Source organism: Protopterus annectens, chromosome 2.part2, assembly GCF_019279795.1.
Source record: "Protopterus annectens isolate FY-2018-M chromosome 2.part2, PAN1.0, whole genome shotgun sequence".
Lineage (NCBI taxonomy): Eukaryota > Metazoa > Chordata > Ceratodontiformes > Protopteridae > Protopterus > Protopterus annectens.
The window spans coordinates 443,371,014-443,388,672 of record NC_056730.1 but is presented as its reverse complement, the minus strand read 5'-3'; positions in this window follow the sequence as shown (position 1 = coordinate 443,388,672).

The following is a 17,659-nucleotide window of genomic DNA, read 5'->3' as shown; positions in this document are numbered from 1 at the left end:
GCCCCTGATGATGGTGGTGGTAATGAAGAGGCACAGTATGGGATGCAGAAGGTCAGTTTGACACTGAGGTTGTGGCTTTCACATCCCTTGGCCAGAGTTTGGACACAGTTGATATGCCTATGCATATATATGACAAGGAAACATCAGAGATAGGGCATGTTGAGGGTGGTACAGTCGATGAGGGTAGTGTGGTTATAACAGTTGCAGCACTGACTGAGTCTCCCCATAGCCATTATGAGGGTGACGTATCACACAGGGGTGCTGGTAGAGGTCCTTAGTGGAGGCCTGTTGTCTGCCCTCCACCTGATGTTGGTGTGACAGTCGGTGATACATAACATATGTGCAGGACCATCACAGAGGCACAGATATGTTACACCAGGGCCTCAGAAGAGACAGTCTGAGCACTTCATGTTGTACATTCTGATGTGTGAGACTGCCTTAACTATGTATGTGACTCCTTGGACAGGATGAATGACGGGTTGGATCATGCAGTGTCTGTAATGGAACATCTGCTGAGGGATGCTTAGCATCTATTTGGCATTTATTTGGCCAACAGCTGCTATATCATCATGTTAGCCAACCTGGCTTTGTCAGATCCTGCTACCATAGTGACGCTACTTCCATGGCTCCATCAGTGACTGAGGTGTCTATACCCACAAGAGGTAGTCCATGTGTTCATAGTTGTGGCCATAGTCACAATGACAGCTTGTCCAGCAGACATTTTGTACATTGAGGTAGCACCTCAGCTTCTAGCCATGGCCATGGAGCTAGCACTGCGACTCTTGGCAGAGGTAGTTCTCATAGTCAAGTGAGGAGATGGTAAACTGAATACTCTGTAATGCATGGCTCACACCTCTCTCAGATGCCAGGACATAGTGCTAGCACATGTGCTTTGATTGTGTTCATGCAGACCCACACACTAAAGCTCATCTTGACCATGCCACTTCACGCACATACATTATATAAACCTTACTAATGAATGATATAAATTTGTTGCTACTGGCCCTGACAAAGAATACCTGCTGAAAAACTGATTTCTCACTCACACACACTCACTTCTTTGGTGTCAGGCTTGCCCTCCTATAACACCACCCCCCCTCCTGTGCAAATGATGATGACTATGCCTTGCCCTTTGCACATTTCTTTGTGACTTGGGGTTGCCTATGTCTGATGCACATAGTGGATAGCTAATGTTTGTTTACTTAGATGCTTGTGTTAATTGAATGTATTGCAAAAATGTTTTACAGTTCTTTTCATATTCACTTGTAAAGGATTTGTTATGTACTTCTTGATCCTCATTGTATTTGTTCTTTTATTCTTACTAATGCAGCTATATTGGTAATTAATTAGTGCTTGATCAGCACTTTGTGCAAATGATACTAAGATTGCCCTGGTCACTGTTAGTTATCTACACTGGGCACCTGCAATGTGTGTTGCACAGTATTGGACAGAATCATATATGTACATTGCATATATCACTCATGAGTTACTGCTGACATTGATCTACAGCTGAGCTACTATTACCCTATTGATGTACAGTGCTTGCATATGAGGATAACCATTTACATATCTCTTTTTTAGAGGTAAATCACTTGTCTTGGTTAATAATACTGCTACAAGATGTGTCTTCATGGGTTCACTGATGCTCACAGAACACAAGCATTACATGGGTAAGTAAAGGTTGAGGAATCTTGCAGGCATAACTTTTACTGTTTGTATGAGTTAGCATCCAGGTTTTCAATTAGGTAGTGACTGTGTGTGCGCTATTCTCTGCCTCTTAGCCAGAGGCATGGCATATTGTGCTTGCCTGCATCTGCCAGGATCATCTGCAGCTGCTGGTTCTATCTCAAACTCCTCATCTGTATCTGCTGGCTCTGCCGGCCCTGCCTGTGGTGCTAATAACTGCAGTCCTTAGCCTTGTTGTATTTGTTGCAGCCATTTCCTGACAATTATATTGTGCAGCATGGCACAGACTGTGAGTATTTTGGCCGAGGTGCCTGGGTCATACTGCAGGACACCACCAGATGTGTCTAAACATTGGAACTTTGATTTGAGCAAGCCAAACAAAAGCTGTATAATATTCCTAGTTTAAGCATGTGCCTCTTTGTAGCCTTACTCAGTGGGGTTGTGTGGATTTTTCATGGGCGTCATGAGGCAAGGTTGCATAACCTACAACCCCTGGTATATGCCTTTGTGAAAAGTCGCCCCTAGCAAACCTTATATACAGGTCACAGGTGTGTCATATGTGTGAGACACGAACACTGCCAAGGTTATCTGAACATACCTTGTAGATGATCCCTTGGAAATTGCAGACCTGATAGTTGATAGAGTGATATCCTTTACTGTTGATGTACCTCCTTCCCTGTCCACCAGCTGGAGCTTTTATTTTTATGTGCATGCAGTTTATGGACCCCAGAACTTCAGGGAAGTCTGCTATGGCATAGAATTGTTGCATGGCTGCTTCTTTCTCCTTTGGAGTATGTAGAAACAAGATGTGATTCCTATCATGTTGTAACATTGCATTTAGAAACTGACGGCTAGGGCCTGTGACACCCGAAATATATCCCTGTGTGTCTCTGAAAAGTGCCTGTAGCTACTGTATATAATGCTACACATACCTTTGTTTCCACTGGGATGGTTTCTCCATGATTTCACTGGGGCTTCAGGTGAGAGTGAGAGAGGTTGAATATTTACTCTGGAGTATCTCTGTCCACTGTGTATAATTCTACAATTTCTGTATCATACAGTCCATGATAAGTCAAACTTGGTCTGAACACTTCTTCTTTTAGGCCAAGGCCTGGCAGCAGCAGCAGCACCTTGTATTAAAGCCTGTTACATATACAGGTTAATGATAGCAGCAGCAAACCCTAACATTTTTTTCTTAGTGTGTTTGTGATTGTATTCCATGGAGTATTGGAACTGAGGCCAAAAGGGAGCACCATGTGTACATGTGCAACTTAAGTTCCTGAATAGCTCCACCATACAGAATTGTTTAATTAGCATGTATTTCACCTGCATATGCATATTCTACTACTAACCCTTGTTTTCAAGATGGGTACACCATGCAGAGCTGTTTAGTGAATACCAAATAGCCCACTTATAGGTGTGAGAATCACACATTTGCTTAGAGAAAAGTGTAGACTTTCATGAATCAGGCCCAACATTGTTTTCAAAATACATCAAGCAAGATAAAATGCTACTGCTTGTAATAATCCAAACTGAATTCTGAATCACTTAGCATTGTTTGCAGTAGTAAAAATAGTCTTTAAAGCCATCTTTTTCAGTTTTTATAAATACAATATAAAATGAGGAATAACAATACAAGAAACTCAGTTATTCATGCACAGCTATTTCTTTCCAAAGCTTTGTTGAAAGTTTCAAACTAGCTCTTTCCTCACAGCTGTTCAATAAAGAAAACAGTACTTATAAAATTGTCATTTTTTTTTCTCTACAAGACACCCTTTACCCTACATTCAAGGGTAGCTCCACCAGTCACTCATAACAACACTTTATGGTCCTTTTCCTGTATTTAGCTCACCTTTCCAGACCTTCTTTAACCTTCACCTATAGCTCCCCTGACACTCCTCTTTGGTACCTTATCTCTGCCCAGAGATCATCAATATGGAATCTGATATCCTCTATCAGTATTGGCTATTATATGCCAAAGATCATACCTCTCAAACTCTTAGCATGAAAAAATCTGGACAAAACCCACAATAATAAAGGGACAAAGGCCTTAATATAGTAACTACTTTTAATATTGGAGGACATGAAGTCTGAAACTCAAATAACTCATTATTTTGAGACATCAGTTCTCAATAATTTCCCAAAAAACACACATTTTATGAGGAATAAAATCAGGCATAATTTGTGGATGTATATATTGTGCATTTCTGATTTTTCTGCCTGTTTTGAATCTCATGATACACCCTTTGATAAAGAAAGCCTTAGCAGACACAACCCACGCACGCACGCACGCACGCACGCACACACACACACACACACACACACACACACACACACACACACACACACACATGGGTTCCTGTGGATCAAAATCATCTAATTTAAAATATGATACATCTTAACTAAAATCATTGAATGAAATGCAGTTCAAAAAGAATCGGAAGTCTGTTTTTTGTCTAAGATTGCTGAACAGTGGAGATGAGGGTAATTTTTCATTTTCTCCATTGTTGTGCAGTCTCAGAGTTGGTGTGTTTAAGCTGGTGGGAATGTGGGGTTAGCGCAGCTTGCCTTTCTGCAAAAACACTTATTTCCGTCACAATACCGTAATTTGGCAATTCTGTTTTTTTATGTATTTTACAAGGCAGAATTTTGAGAAAGTGTTCTTTGATCAGTTTCTGTGATCCTATGTTCTTCTATTATTTTTTTCAAATACCTTTAGTATATTATCGCTTAAGTCATAGGCAGACATAATATAACAGAAAATAAAACAAAGCATAATAATGTTTTTTCATGCATTATACAATGCATATATGTTTTCTTTCTATATAACACTTTCATACCCTTCAGCATTTCATATATTGAACAATTCTGCAACCTCTTAAACCTCATTCCTCCTCCTGAACATTATTCTGTTTGCATTGTTCCCACAATTTGCATTTATTTCTGTGTAATTTGTGCCTTCCCTTCTCTAAAGATCTCACTTCCATTTTTATCTCTTTAACAATATTTATTACTTCATCTTATTATCTTATTACTTTATCAAAGACCAAAAACACTTCCTCCATGGCTTTTGATAAGATACATGGATGCTTAATAAACAATGCCAAACAGGCTGTTAGAAAACCTCACCTTAAATTGTAACCTAAGCTTAGACAAAAGACTATGTTCCCAAATGTTGGTACACTGCTGTAATAAAACCCCTCCACTGGGGGGGGGGCTACCACAGGCCCTGGAAATTACAGACCTGTCCGCCTTACTTCCCTGAACTATAAAGCTATGTTCATAGGTTCATAGGTTCATAGGTTCATACTAGGCTATCTGCCCTAGGGCATTTATAAGCCTAGTCAGAATGTGTTTGGCTTTCACCACCCATTTTAAATTTATTTTGCTATGCCCTTTCCAGTCTCAATAATTTAGATATCAAGAATGTCATTAGGCGTAACCCAAATGGCTTCATCAATAGGAGATCATGCCAGTTAAAACTTGCTAACTTCTCTCAGAAGGTCACACAAGTCATTCAGAGCCATCACGCTGATCATACACCTTATCTCAATCTCACCAAAGGATGAGATACCATGCCTCATACAGAATTGTTATAAAGTGCCACTTTTTCTTGTCAAACAGTACACGCCCACATTAATTCACTGCACTCTGTTGAAGGCTGTATGCCATATCCACTTTTCGATCCCAATATTACCCCGTTTTTTTACTGCTAATATTCAAGAATTGCTGCAGCATATTACAGAGTAAGGACTCATAAGCAATCACTATCCTTATATATCTCCAGAACATACATCTCAATCAGGGGATGGGCAACGTGGAAAGTCACTCAAGACTAATACTACCAAACCCTTTAAATGACCATGTATTCATACTGCAGGTCACAGCAAATGCTATTTTAGGCTATCCTTAACAATATTTGTCTGAATTAATAAAGAAAAAATAGTAGGATATCATAAATAGAAAAATTCCCAGCAATTGAGAGATCTAGATAATAATCCTATATCATCTCTGATATCAAGTCATCAGAAAATATTTGAAACTGCATCTCTCAGCCTTTCCTAATTCTACATCATAATAATAACACACACACATCAACAGTACTGTGTCACAAATGTTGGGAAAGCAAATGGCTGTTAACTAGGAAAAAGATTATTTGAACTGGGACATAGGATCAGAATTGTTTATACATAGTAAGGTCTTATTAAGTATAATTCTATTGGCTGACAAACAAAGCATTTATTGGAAAATGGAAATCAAAAATCTAAGGCAACTTTAAATGAAGTACAGAATATTTTAAAGCACATAAAAAAGAACTAGAGCTGGGATCTTTAGAAAAAGGAAGAATTAAATTACATATAAATACATTTAATATGTGGGAACAATACATGCAAAATAATGTTCAGGAGTACATGTGATGTTTAGGGAAAGGTAGGAATTGATCCGTTTATTTAATGTTGGAGTGAATAATTGTTAAATATAAAGAAAATGTATATATAATCTATAATGCATAAATATGACTTGTTAATATGGTTTGTTTTTTTTTCTAATGTATGTGTGTCTGTGTCTTAAATGATAATTTAATAAGGATGTTTAAAAATAATACTAATAAACACATGCCACCTTTCATTACTACACTTCTGTCTAACTTTGCTCATGTCTTCAGTAATTCTGTAAACAATCTCATTATAAAAAAAAACAGCAAATCCTCCTCTTCCTGCTTCCAAATCTGCTGTATATATATATCTCTCTTTTACCACTGCAACTACAGTATATGTGATGAATGGGAACGCACCGCTGTTAGTCTGGTTCATGTTTTATGTGCAAGAACAGTTAGCTGAAGTCCTGAACCAATAAGAACTTCAGTATGATTAGGGGAAAATACATACCAAATCTAAACCGTGCCTTCTCCAAGTTACAGTAATCTCAAAGCTAGTAAACACACACACACAGACACACACACACACACACACACATATATATGTGTGTGTGTGTGTGTGTGTGTGTGTGTGTGTGTGTATATATATATATATATATATATATATATATATATATATATACATGCATATATATATATATATATATATACATGCATATATATATATATATATATATATATATATGTACATACATATATATATATATATATATATATATATATATATACGTATATATGATGCAGTGGTGTTGGGGTTGTAGCCCCTCACATGGGGGATATAGTGGATTTGCCCCTGCAAAAAAAAATTTTATTATGTAACACAGAGTTGTGTAATTCATTGTTAAAACTGTAGAACTGTGGTTATTTTTCATAGATTTGAAACTTGAATTGCAAAATCTTGACATTCTAGTGGAGTGCTCTTTTATACCTCTCCCTAACATAAACAGACCCACCTCCCAGAACATTATCAAGCCTTAGCCATTATATCTGCATGAGCAAAAATCACAAAAATTGCTGTACAAATAAATAATTAATTTCCTTCAGTGAGAGACTATTCTACCAAGAAAACAGATTTTCACTTCACATTCAATATCTTCATGGCATATCATATTGGAACAAATCTATATATAGATTTTTTTTTACCAAAAAGGGAGCAATTTTTACTGAATTAGCAAAAGCTTTTGATTCTGTGAACTATAACTTAATTAAATATCCACACTGCATAGACTTAACTCCTCCTCCTACCTTGCAATGCTGTTTCTTATACATTGAAACTAGACACTTCCAGCTCAAATAAAGTGGCACATTTTATTTGTGACTTTGTAATTAATCAATGCTTATAGAGTTTCCTGTGGATATATGAAGAGGAGCATACACATTTCAGTTTTGCTAAAACAGATATAATGGCTATAGTTTGATAATGTTCTGGGAAGTGGGGCTGGTTATATTAGGGAGAGGTATAAAATGGTGATCTACTGAAATGTCAAGACCCTAGAGTTCGTGTTTCAAATCTCTGAAGAATTAAGCACAGCTCTACACTTTTAACAATTAATTCACTTTCATCAATTACTCTTCTAAATATGGAATCTTTCTAGGCTTCATAATTTGCCCTGTACTAGTCTCATGTTTTATCAGCTCTTTTTCATCAGACTTTTCTCACTCAGACGTGACAATTGCCATAGATGATCTTTGTTTAAAACCATCACTAACATGCCACACCCACATCCCTGTTCTGGAAGAATCTGAGCAGCATGCATACTTTTTTTGCTCTCTTTTTTCTTCCTCTTCCTTCATCCTGACAGCCTTCCCAGTGCCTCACATCCATCACTGGGTCTATCAGCCACATCTCTGGACTATTAGAAAATGTTCAGCTAGTGCCAACATGGAATCTAATGACATCCTGGGGATGTCATGCTGTACATTTTTTAGCTGGGGAGTTCTATCGTCTGGCCAACACATTTTTTTCTCCCTGACATGTGCCCTCATAATACCCATCGGTCATGCAATAGGCAGAAACGACGTGGAGCTTATACTGACATGATGCTCCACCCCTTGGCTGAAGAACAAAGTGAATGTATTCCTGGACTCCGCCAGGTAGATCTTATCATTTTTTGCTCCTGAGTACTTCTCCCTCCCCCACAGGATGAGCAGACCCACCCTCCCTACAACTTCATCAGTTACCCAGACTGCTAATTGAACCTGGGTTGACTGTGCTGTAGTTGGTGTATTTTCTCTCTATGCCACCAAAGCAACCAGTAGCATGCATACTTGATTCCTTGTACACAAATTAACTTAGAATTCCAAAAAAAAAAAATCCATTGTATTTGTAGAACAGAGCATGTGTTGTAACTTTAAAAAGCATTTCCAAGTGTAAGCATATGCATATAAATAGTGAGCACGTGTAGGCAGCAGTGCCATTTTGAGAGAAAAGCTAGAGTATTAACATGTATGAGCGCAGCAGTTAGTCTGTTTATAAGTTTAAGTTACTAAGTCTCAGTCCTGATGTGTTTGTATGCAATAAAGCTGCTTGAACTGAACCCACAACTGTTTGTCTGGTTTATCCTGACCAGTCGAGTGACATGGTGTCAGAACCGGGATTAAGAGTGCAACTTCTTCAAGCCATGATGTGTAGAGCCAACAGTTAAGGTCTATTGAGCAGACTGGGTGATACAGGGCTGAAACAATTAAAAAAGGTCAGAAATGAATTACAGGTAACCAAAACTTGCACAAATGATTTACTTTACAAAGAAAACAATATGGAGCATTTGTAAGGCATAAAATGCATTATTAATCAAATGAGTAGCACAAAACGCATTATTAATTAAACAAAGTGTTCAAAACCAGAATACCTGATATAGATATCAGAAATACTTACACGGGGTTCAGAATTACCTCCAGTTTGTGTAACGAGCATGTTTAAAATATAACAAGCACAAGAAAAGGATAATGAGCATGAAAAGAGGTAAAATGGGTATAACAAGTACAATAAAAGGGCAGAATAAGCTAGAAAAGCAAGGCAACTGCATGTTTTTTGGTAAATGGTTGTATTTTCGGCATGAGCTATTATTTTTCATTAATCAAAGCCATTCAAAGCATAACTAGAGTTGTTCGAAGTATCTCAGCGTGTGCAAAGTGTTGCAGAGTGTATGGTTTATTACGGTGCAGTTATTTCAAAGAGTTTACTGTGTGCAAGTACAGTTATTTCGCAAAGTGCAGTCAAAATACAGCCATTTCAAAAGGTTTCTTGTGCTGTGTACATTTATTCACAGAGTGGAGCCATTTCAAAGTGTTCTTACACTGTAGAGAATTATTTCGCAAAGTGCAGCCATTTTGAAAAGTTTCTTGTGCTGTTTACAGTTCATTGCAAAGTGCATTCATTTCGAAGTGTTTCTTACTCTGAGCTTCTTGCGCCATATACAATTTATTTGCAAAGTACAGTCATTTCAAATCATTTCTTAAACTGATGCAGGGTGATTTCACAAAGTACAGTTATTTCAAAGTATGTTTGTGTTACAGAGACTTATTTGGCAGAGTGCAGTTGTTCCAAAGATTCTGTTGTGCTATTAGGCATAATTACAAGTTTTGGCATATATATATATGTGTGTGTGTGTGTGTGTGTGTGTGTGTGTGTGTGTGTGTGTGTGTGTGTGTGCATGTTCAGACATTACTTCAAGCACCTTCACTACTGTGTATTGATATGGCAGAGGCATTTTGCAGAACCAGAACCACTTGTGGTTGATCATAATATTGCAGACAATTGGAGAGAATTTGAGCAGGAATACAATATCTTCATACAAGCAGATTTTTCTGACAAATATGCACATATGAGGGCATTTATTTTGTTTAACTTAGGGTCAGAAGCTACTGAAAGAGAGTGTTCATTTGTGTATGCACTAGCAATATATGCAGTAGAGGGGGAACCGCCATACTGTTGTACCAGCTGAATCAAGAGAGGAACCTGAATGCTTGAAATGCAAATTTAGAAAAATGTGCAACCCCCAAACAAATGTAACATTAGAGAGGCACTTATTTTATAGGAGAGACAAAAAGCCAGGAGAAACTGACTTGAGAAATAAGGCTAAAATGTGCAGATTTGGTGATTTGAAAGATGAGTTAATAAAAGACAGGCTTGTATGTGGTGTCAAGTGAGAAAGATTTTTAGGATGGCATGGTGATGCAGCAGTTGCTTTATCACCTCACAGGTTCTCTGGTTCAATTCACAGCTGGGGTACCTTCTGTGCAGAGTCTCCATGTCCTCCCTGCGTTCGTGTGTGCTTCCTCCAGGTGCTCCGGTTTCCTCCCATGTTACAAAGAAGTACATCTGGAGCATTTCTCCCTGGGCCTCCGCTGAAAATTGGCTTAGTTCCAAGTCTGACTTTTCCAGTAAACATATATAAAATAAATAAATAAAATAAATTTTTCTTCATGACAGTGATTTAATGTTGAGCAAAGCTACAGAGATTTGTCAAATTCATGAGCTCACAGAAAGGCACACAAGTATACTTGCAAGTGATAAAGAGCATAGTTTCAGCAGCCTCTAGAGCAAGTGTAGACAGCAGGCAGCATGTAGCAGCAGATGCAGGCCTAAGCACATGGCAGCTGAAGCCCCTGCAGGTTTTCCAGGGAGGACCTGCAACTTTCCAGTAAGTTCTAAGACTTTCTCAGCAAAACAGACATGCTCAGTGAAGTATAAGGGTGAGTCAGCAAAACCCAAGTCAAATCTTGTTAACTGCCATAACTGCGGTGCCAGTCGTGACTCTAAAAGAGAGAAGTGCTTAACACTTCTGCTGGTCAGCAGTACCACAAGTGTAAAAAATGGAACCACTTTCAAAAGTTTTGCAAATCAGGCAAGCCTTTTTCAGTTGTTAAGAAAAGTCACTCAAAAAAGCAAGCTGATCATGTAAAAAGCTCAACCCTGCTTTCTATGTAGATGGTGTATCAGTGGTCGGTGAAAAGGTTAATGCAATAGATTTGTTGGCAAAGAACAAAGTGTTTTGTACTGTCATGACCATTGGTAAACCCACAGAGCTCAAAGTAGACACTGTTTCAAAGTGTAATGTTATGTTGGCAGAAACATTTACTAGCGTGAGAGCTGGTGAGCAACTTAATTTAGCTAATTGTGTGAAGCTTGTTGCTTATGGAGGCGAAGAAATTCAAACCGAAGGCTCAGTAGTGCTTCATGCTATTCAGCTGGGAACAGTTACAGCTTGCAATTCTATATAGTCTGAACACCTGTGCAGTCATTGCTAGGTCTCAGAGACAGTTTGAGAATGAAACTGCTTTCTTTTACCAAAGAAGTCTATCATATAAGCACGTCCCAGTTCCAGCTTCACTGATGCTATTTTCTCAGAGTATGCTTATGATTTTGATGACAAACTAGGCAAACTTCCAGTTGTGCACTCCATGAAAGTAGACACAGACATCAGTCCAGCGGTCAGACCAGTGAGAAGAGTTCCAATAGCTATGCAGGATAAAGTCATGGTCTGGTTAGACAAAATGGTGCAGCAAGGTGTGATTTTTCCAGTCACAGAACCAAATGAGTGGGTGTCTTCCATGGTAGCTGCTCATAAAAAAGGCTCTGATGAAATCAGAATATGCATTGACCCAAGAGACTTGAGAAAAGCATTAAAGAGACCTCACCATCCCATGTGTACAGTTGAAGAGGTTGCTGCCCTCATGCCAAGTGACACTGTTCTTTCTGCCTTGGATGCAAAGAGTTCATTTTGGCAAGTGATACTTGATCGCAAATCTTCATCACTGACAACATTCAGCACACAATTTGGTAGATACAGGTTCCTCAGAATGCCTTTTGGAATAAATTCTGCTAGTAAAGTCTTTCAGCAGGCAATGGAGCAACTTTTTTGGGTTATCCTTGTGCTATAATAGTGGATGATTTATTGGTTGGAGGCAATGGTGAAGCAGAGCATGATAGAAACCTCAGGAAACTTCTGGATAGAGTGTGCAAAGTGAACTTAAAGCTCAACCTCTGAAATGTAAATTCAGGCTAGCAGAAGTTATTTATGTGGGTCTTTTGTTTACCAGTACAGGCTTAAGACCAAACCCTTCTGAACAAGTAGCCATTCATGAGATGCCAGCTCCAGACAATGTCCAACCCCTACAGTGTTTCTTTGGTATGGTTAATTATTTGGGCAAGTTTAACCCTGATTTTAGTGAGATAACACCACCCTTAAGAGAGCTGACATGTAAAGATGTTGCCTGATCCTGATTGGAACAGCAGCAGAGAGCATTTAATAACCTCAAACAGCAAATTGCCAATCCACCTACACTGAGATACTATGAAATCCATGAACCAGTAGTTCTTTCATGTGATGCTTCTAAGTTTGGTCTTGGTGCAGTTAGTCTTCAAGAAGGCAGACCAGTTGCTTATGTGTCTAGAATTCTTACCCAAACCAAAAGGCAGTATGCTCAGATGAAGAAGGAACTTTTGGCAATTGTGCTTGCATGTTCGAAGTTCCATGATTATATCTATAGTCAAGCTATTCAGGTCAACACTGACCATCAACCTCTAGTCACTATTTTAAAGAAGTCTATGCATACCACTCCAGGAAGACTACAAAGAATGATGCTCAGGTTGCAAAAGTATAACTTCAAAATTGTCTATACAAAAGGCAAACTTTTTTATCTGACTGACACCTTATCCAGATCACCCAGAAATATCAAAGAACAGCATCATGCAGATAATTTTGACTTTGTTGTCATGGAAGTGCATAATTTTCTACCTCGAGAATTGATGAGCTGAGAGATCATATGAAGACTGATCCAGTTTTGCAGAAGCTCAACCACTTCATCAATGTTGGATGGCCGGCAAAGCAATCTTGTGCATAGCTAAACGTACAACCTTATTTTCCTTACAGAGATGAGATGATGATGGAAGATGGAATCATTTTCAAAGGTCCTAAAGTTATTGTTCCTACTTTCTTACAACAATTATATAATCAGATTTTGCATTGTGGCCACCCACGTTCCAACTCTACCAAAAAAAGGGTGAGAGGACTAGTATTTTGGCCTTATCTGTCGAAAGACATTGATACAGTGCCTTTGGCTTGTTCAATATGCAATAGTGCTAAACTGCATTTGTAAAAAGAGCCACTTCACCTAAGCCAGATTCCTGAACTACCTTCTTCATCTGTAGCCACTGGCATATTTGAGTTTAAAAATCAGCATTACTTAGTGTTCGTAGACTCTTATTCGAACTGGTTTGAGATCGATTTGCTACCTTAACTAAAATCCAGTACTGTTTTTACTACGTTGAAACATCATTTCTCAGTCCATGGTAGTCCACACAAAGTTATTTCTGATAATGGTACCCAGTTTACTCAATTGTTTCACAGATTTGCAAAAGAGTGGGACTTTATCCATGTTACTAGTAGTCCTGAATACCCACAGTTAAATGGCCTGGCTGAACATGCAGTAGAGAGTGTAAAGCAATTACTAGAAGGGGCAAAGTGTGACAATATTGATACATTCTTGAATTCACTTAATCTCAGAAATATACCTCATGACAACCTACTTGGCTCGCCTGCTCAAGAGACTTCTATTTAGGTAAACCAGAACAACCTTGCCTATCAATTCTATTTTGTTGGTGCCTAATCCTAAAAACAACAGAACAATCAAAGTCCAACTCTTCAAGAAATGTGCCTTTCAGAAGTCCAGCTATGATAAAATGAGCAGATTTCTTCATAAGTTGAAAAAAGGAAACTGTGAGGATGCAAATGGCAAAAGGCTTTGATTGACTTGGTCAAGTGAAAAGTATATGTACCGAGCTGAGATCCTACTTCCTGGAAACTGAGTGTATAGAATACAGGAGAAATCACAGGCATCTTCTTCTGGTGTCTGAAATTATATCACACCATTGTACCTGTGATACAGACTCTAGATCTTAGAGCACCCCAGACAATGTTCATATTGAAGAACATGTCTCAGTACCCATTTCCATTCCTAATGATGTCCCCAGATGTCCCGAAAATTGAACAGTCCTTAAAGACAGTCCTCATTGCTAGATCCAATTCTGATTTTTATGTTACACGGTCAGGTCATATTTCTAGACCTAGTGTAAAATACACAGCAACCTGGACATGATTGTTTTATATGTATTTAGTTTGTATAATTGAACGTCAAAGAATTAGCTCCGTATAACATGCATGTTAATGAATGTTGTCATTTAACATATGACCTATTTCTCAAAGACGGAGGATGTAGAACAGAGTGTATGTCATAACTTTAAGAAGCATTTCCAACTGTAGGCATGTGCATATTAATAGTGAGCAAGTGCAGGCAGCAGTGCCATTTTGAGAGAACAGTCAGAGTGTTAACATGTATTTGTGTAAAAGCCAGTCTGTTTATAAGTTTAAGTTTAAGTTACTAAGCCTCACTCCTGATGTGTTTCTATATAATAAAGCTGCTTGAACTGACTCACAGCTATTTGTCTGTTTTATCCTGACCAGACGAACAATTGTATTTGACACCACCTAAGGGTTAACCTACATTCAGCCATTATACTTACTTGATTTAGTAGGGAACCCTAGCTCACAGGTAAATTCTTACAAATAGCCATGATTAGTTCAAAATGTGTTAGTAAACTTCATTCTAAACATTTTATTTCTCAAACTTCAAAAGCTCAAGGTTATACAGCTAATCATCTTCCCTAGGTCAAGCTAATCCATAGTTAAACAAATACTTATTCCTAAAATGTGTATGCTCTTCCCCTTCTATCCACGGGAAACGCTATAAGCATTGATGAATTACAAAAGTTACAAATAAAATGTGCCACTTTTTTAACATTTCAGACAAAATGCCTCACTGCCATAACCTTGTCAACAGTACAACACGCTAACAGTTAATGTAAAGGCTACTCCTCAGTATTGTAAAGTGTAAACTTCTGTTTCTAATTTTCTACTCCGCCCTTCTCATGATTATTAATTTTACATCCTATTCCCTCCACAATGGACACTCTAGTCCTCTCACGTTTATATAACTCCCTACAACCTTCACTGCTGAAGGATCATTTATCAGACTTGTCTCTGCTGTATACAAGACCTCCAATGAATTCAGGAACAGCTACATTAAGTCCTTACGGTGCCTCATTAAAAACCCGCCTGCTCAGTACACCTCGTTGCAAATATTTATGTGGTCCCCCTTAGTAACAAGTTCAGTAACCACCCTTCTAGAGTTAGCAAAGTAATACTGTTTGTAAACTGTACACATTTATAAGCCATGTCCATGATAAACTGAAGTTCATGAACTTAATACTGTTATACTGCAAATTATTTCTCACAAAATATGTATACATTATAAATCTGCTTAAGATTATATAAGTAGCTCTCTTTAAAGAGTCTCAAATATAGCTTCTAAATAAAGCTTACTCCTCCACATAAAATGTTATCATGAATGTATTGATTTTTAAATAATGTATAGCAGATTAACTGAGTAACCAGCCAACTGAATGTATAAACACACACACACACACACACACACACACACACACACACACACACGTATATATATATATATATATATATATATATATATGTGTGTGTGTGTGTGTGTATGCATCAGCTAATGAACTGGGGACTTGATAGAGGCGGTTCTCCTCCCTTAATTTTCTGCTATAAGTGGAAGTCAGTATGTATGCCACTCATGTCTAAGGTCTGATTATTTGTGCTTAGGAGAAGTATTTTGCTTACTACTTCCAGATACATATGCTTTAGTATTAACTCTATCCATATTACAGTATTGTTTTCCTGTTCCCTATACTCATATGAGTCTACTTGCAACATTGAAAGATGAGTCCTCAAAGTCTATCTGCAGACCTTTTACACAGGTGTGTTTGATTGATCACCCCATGCACGAGTACTGTTTCATCTATCTCCCTATATGCAAGAATATAGAGTGGGATCACATTCATAAGGAAGAACCGCACTTTACATTTTGATATTTCTCTAAGTGTGTGGGATTTTGTAGAAGGTGCATATAACTAAGGGAATAGTAGAGCCAAAGCCCCCTGTAAAAATGCATTTTTGGCATGTTTCACTGGTTTAAATTTTTCTCACTTTTAATACAAGCATTTATATTCTGAGGTTAATACTGAAATCCAGTTTTTATGAGCAGTTTGGTCTTGGGGAATTTATGGAGAAGACATGCTCATATACGTTATGAGTAAGAGATTCAGATATATGTATTTCCTGAATATCACCATATGAAGTGCAGTTAAATGTATGTTTAAATGTTTACTCTCACCACATTTCATCATCAAGACCCCTAGGCTCCTCAGCAGTCAATAGAATTATGACATGACCCTAGCCCTGAGTAGCATCCTGCCATCACCCAGAATGATACCACAGTACAAGGACAAAATTATTGACTTCAACAATTGGCTAAGCCTCTGGTGTCATTCTAAGGGGATCCAGTATCTGTCTGCCTCGGATGACATGATCGACAGACCACGATGCTCTGCAAGAGATGGCCTGCTCCTGTCGCCCTTGGGATTCCAGATACTGGCTAAGGCTTTTGCCACCCCTATAGTGCCTTTTTTAGGCAAGGTTCAAATGACAAATTCACCACCATAACAGGTACAAACAAGCAAAATCTGAGGGTAATGCTACTCAATGCTAGAATTCTAAACCTCAAAATGCATTCACTCAAGGCATTCCTTAAAATGGAGATCATTGACATTTATGCAGTGACAGCCTGGTTCAAGGCTCCAGAGAGCACCCCTGCATTACCAGGCCATAATTCATACCACATCTTTTGATCACATAACATGGGCCAAAACACTAAAGGTGGAGGAGTGTCCATATTCATTAAGGATATCCACACCTCCAGGCTAGTTGCTTAACATAATGCATCTGAGATTATCCAAGTGCAACTAACTCTGGGCAAGACCGCAATCCAAATTGTAACTTGCTACAGATCCCCAACCATGCCCCAGGATTTCCATTCCTCATTTCTTGATACGCTGGAAAATATTAGGGTACAACCCAACACCCTAATAATGGGCGATTTCAACTACCCCACCATTAACTGGGAAAACTACTCATGTACCAACACTTTTGCTCAACGTTTTCTGGAATTCATAAATTCCAACGCCTTGGATTAACTTATCCACATCCCCACCAGGGGCAGCAATATCCTAGACCTGATCATTACCAACATGGGCAACCGGTGTTCCACACCAGAGGTCAATTCCTCATTGGTCAGATTCGACCACAAGCTAATCAGCCTAGACATCCACATTCCTCCCCCACCCCCCACTAAGGAAACCACCATAACAAATTTTCTCCAAAGCCAACTTCATGTTTTTTAAGAGAGAAGTGGCAAATTTCACGACACCCATGCAGATGGACAATAGAGGTCCGACTGCTGAATCCTACACAAATGCACTTTATAAGCACTTACATGAGTGCATGGATCGTGCTATCCCTAACAGAACCAAGATGCTATCCTTCAAAAAAAGGAAGGCAATCTGGTAGTTCCCTGCCATAAACAAACTCTACAACAGAAGAAAGAAACTGTTGC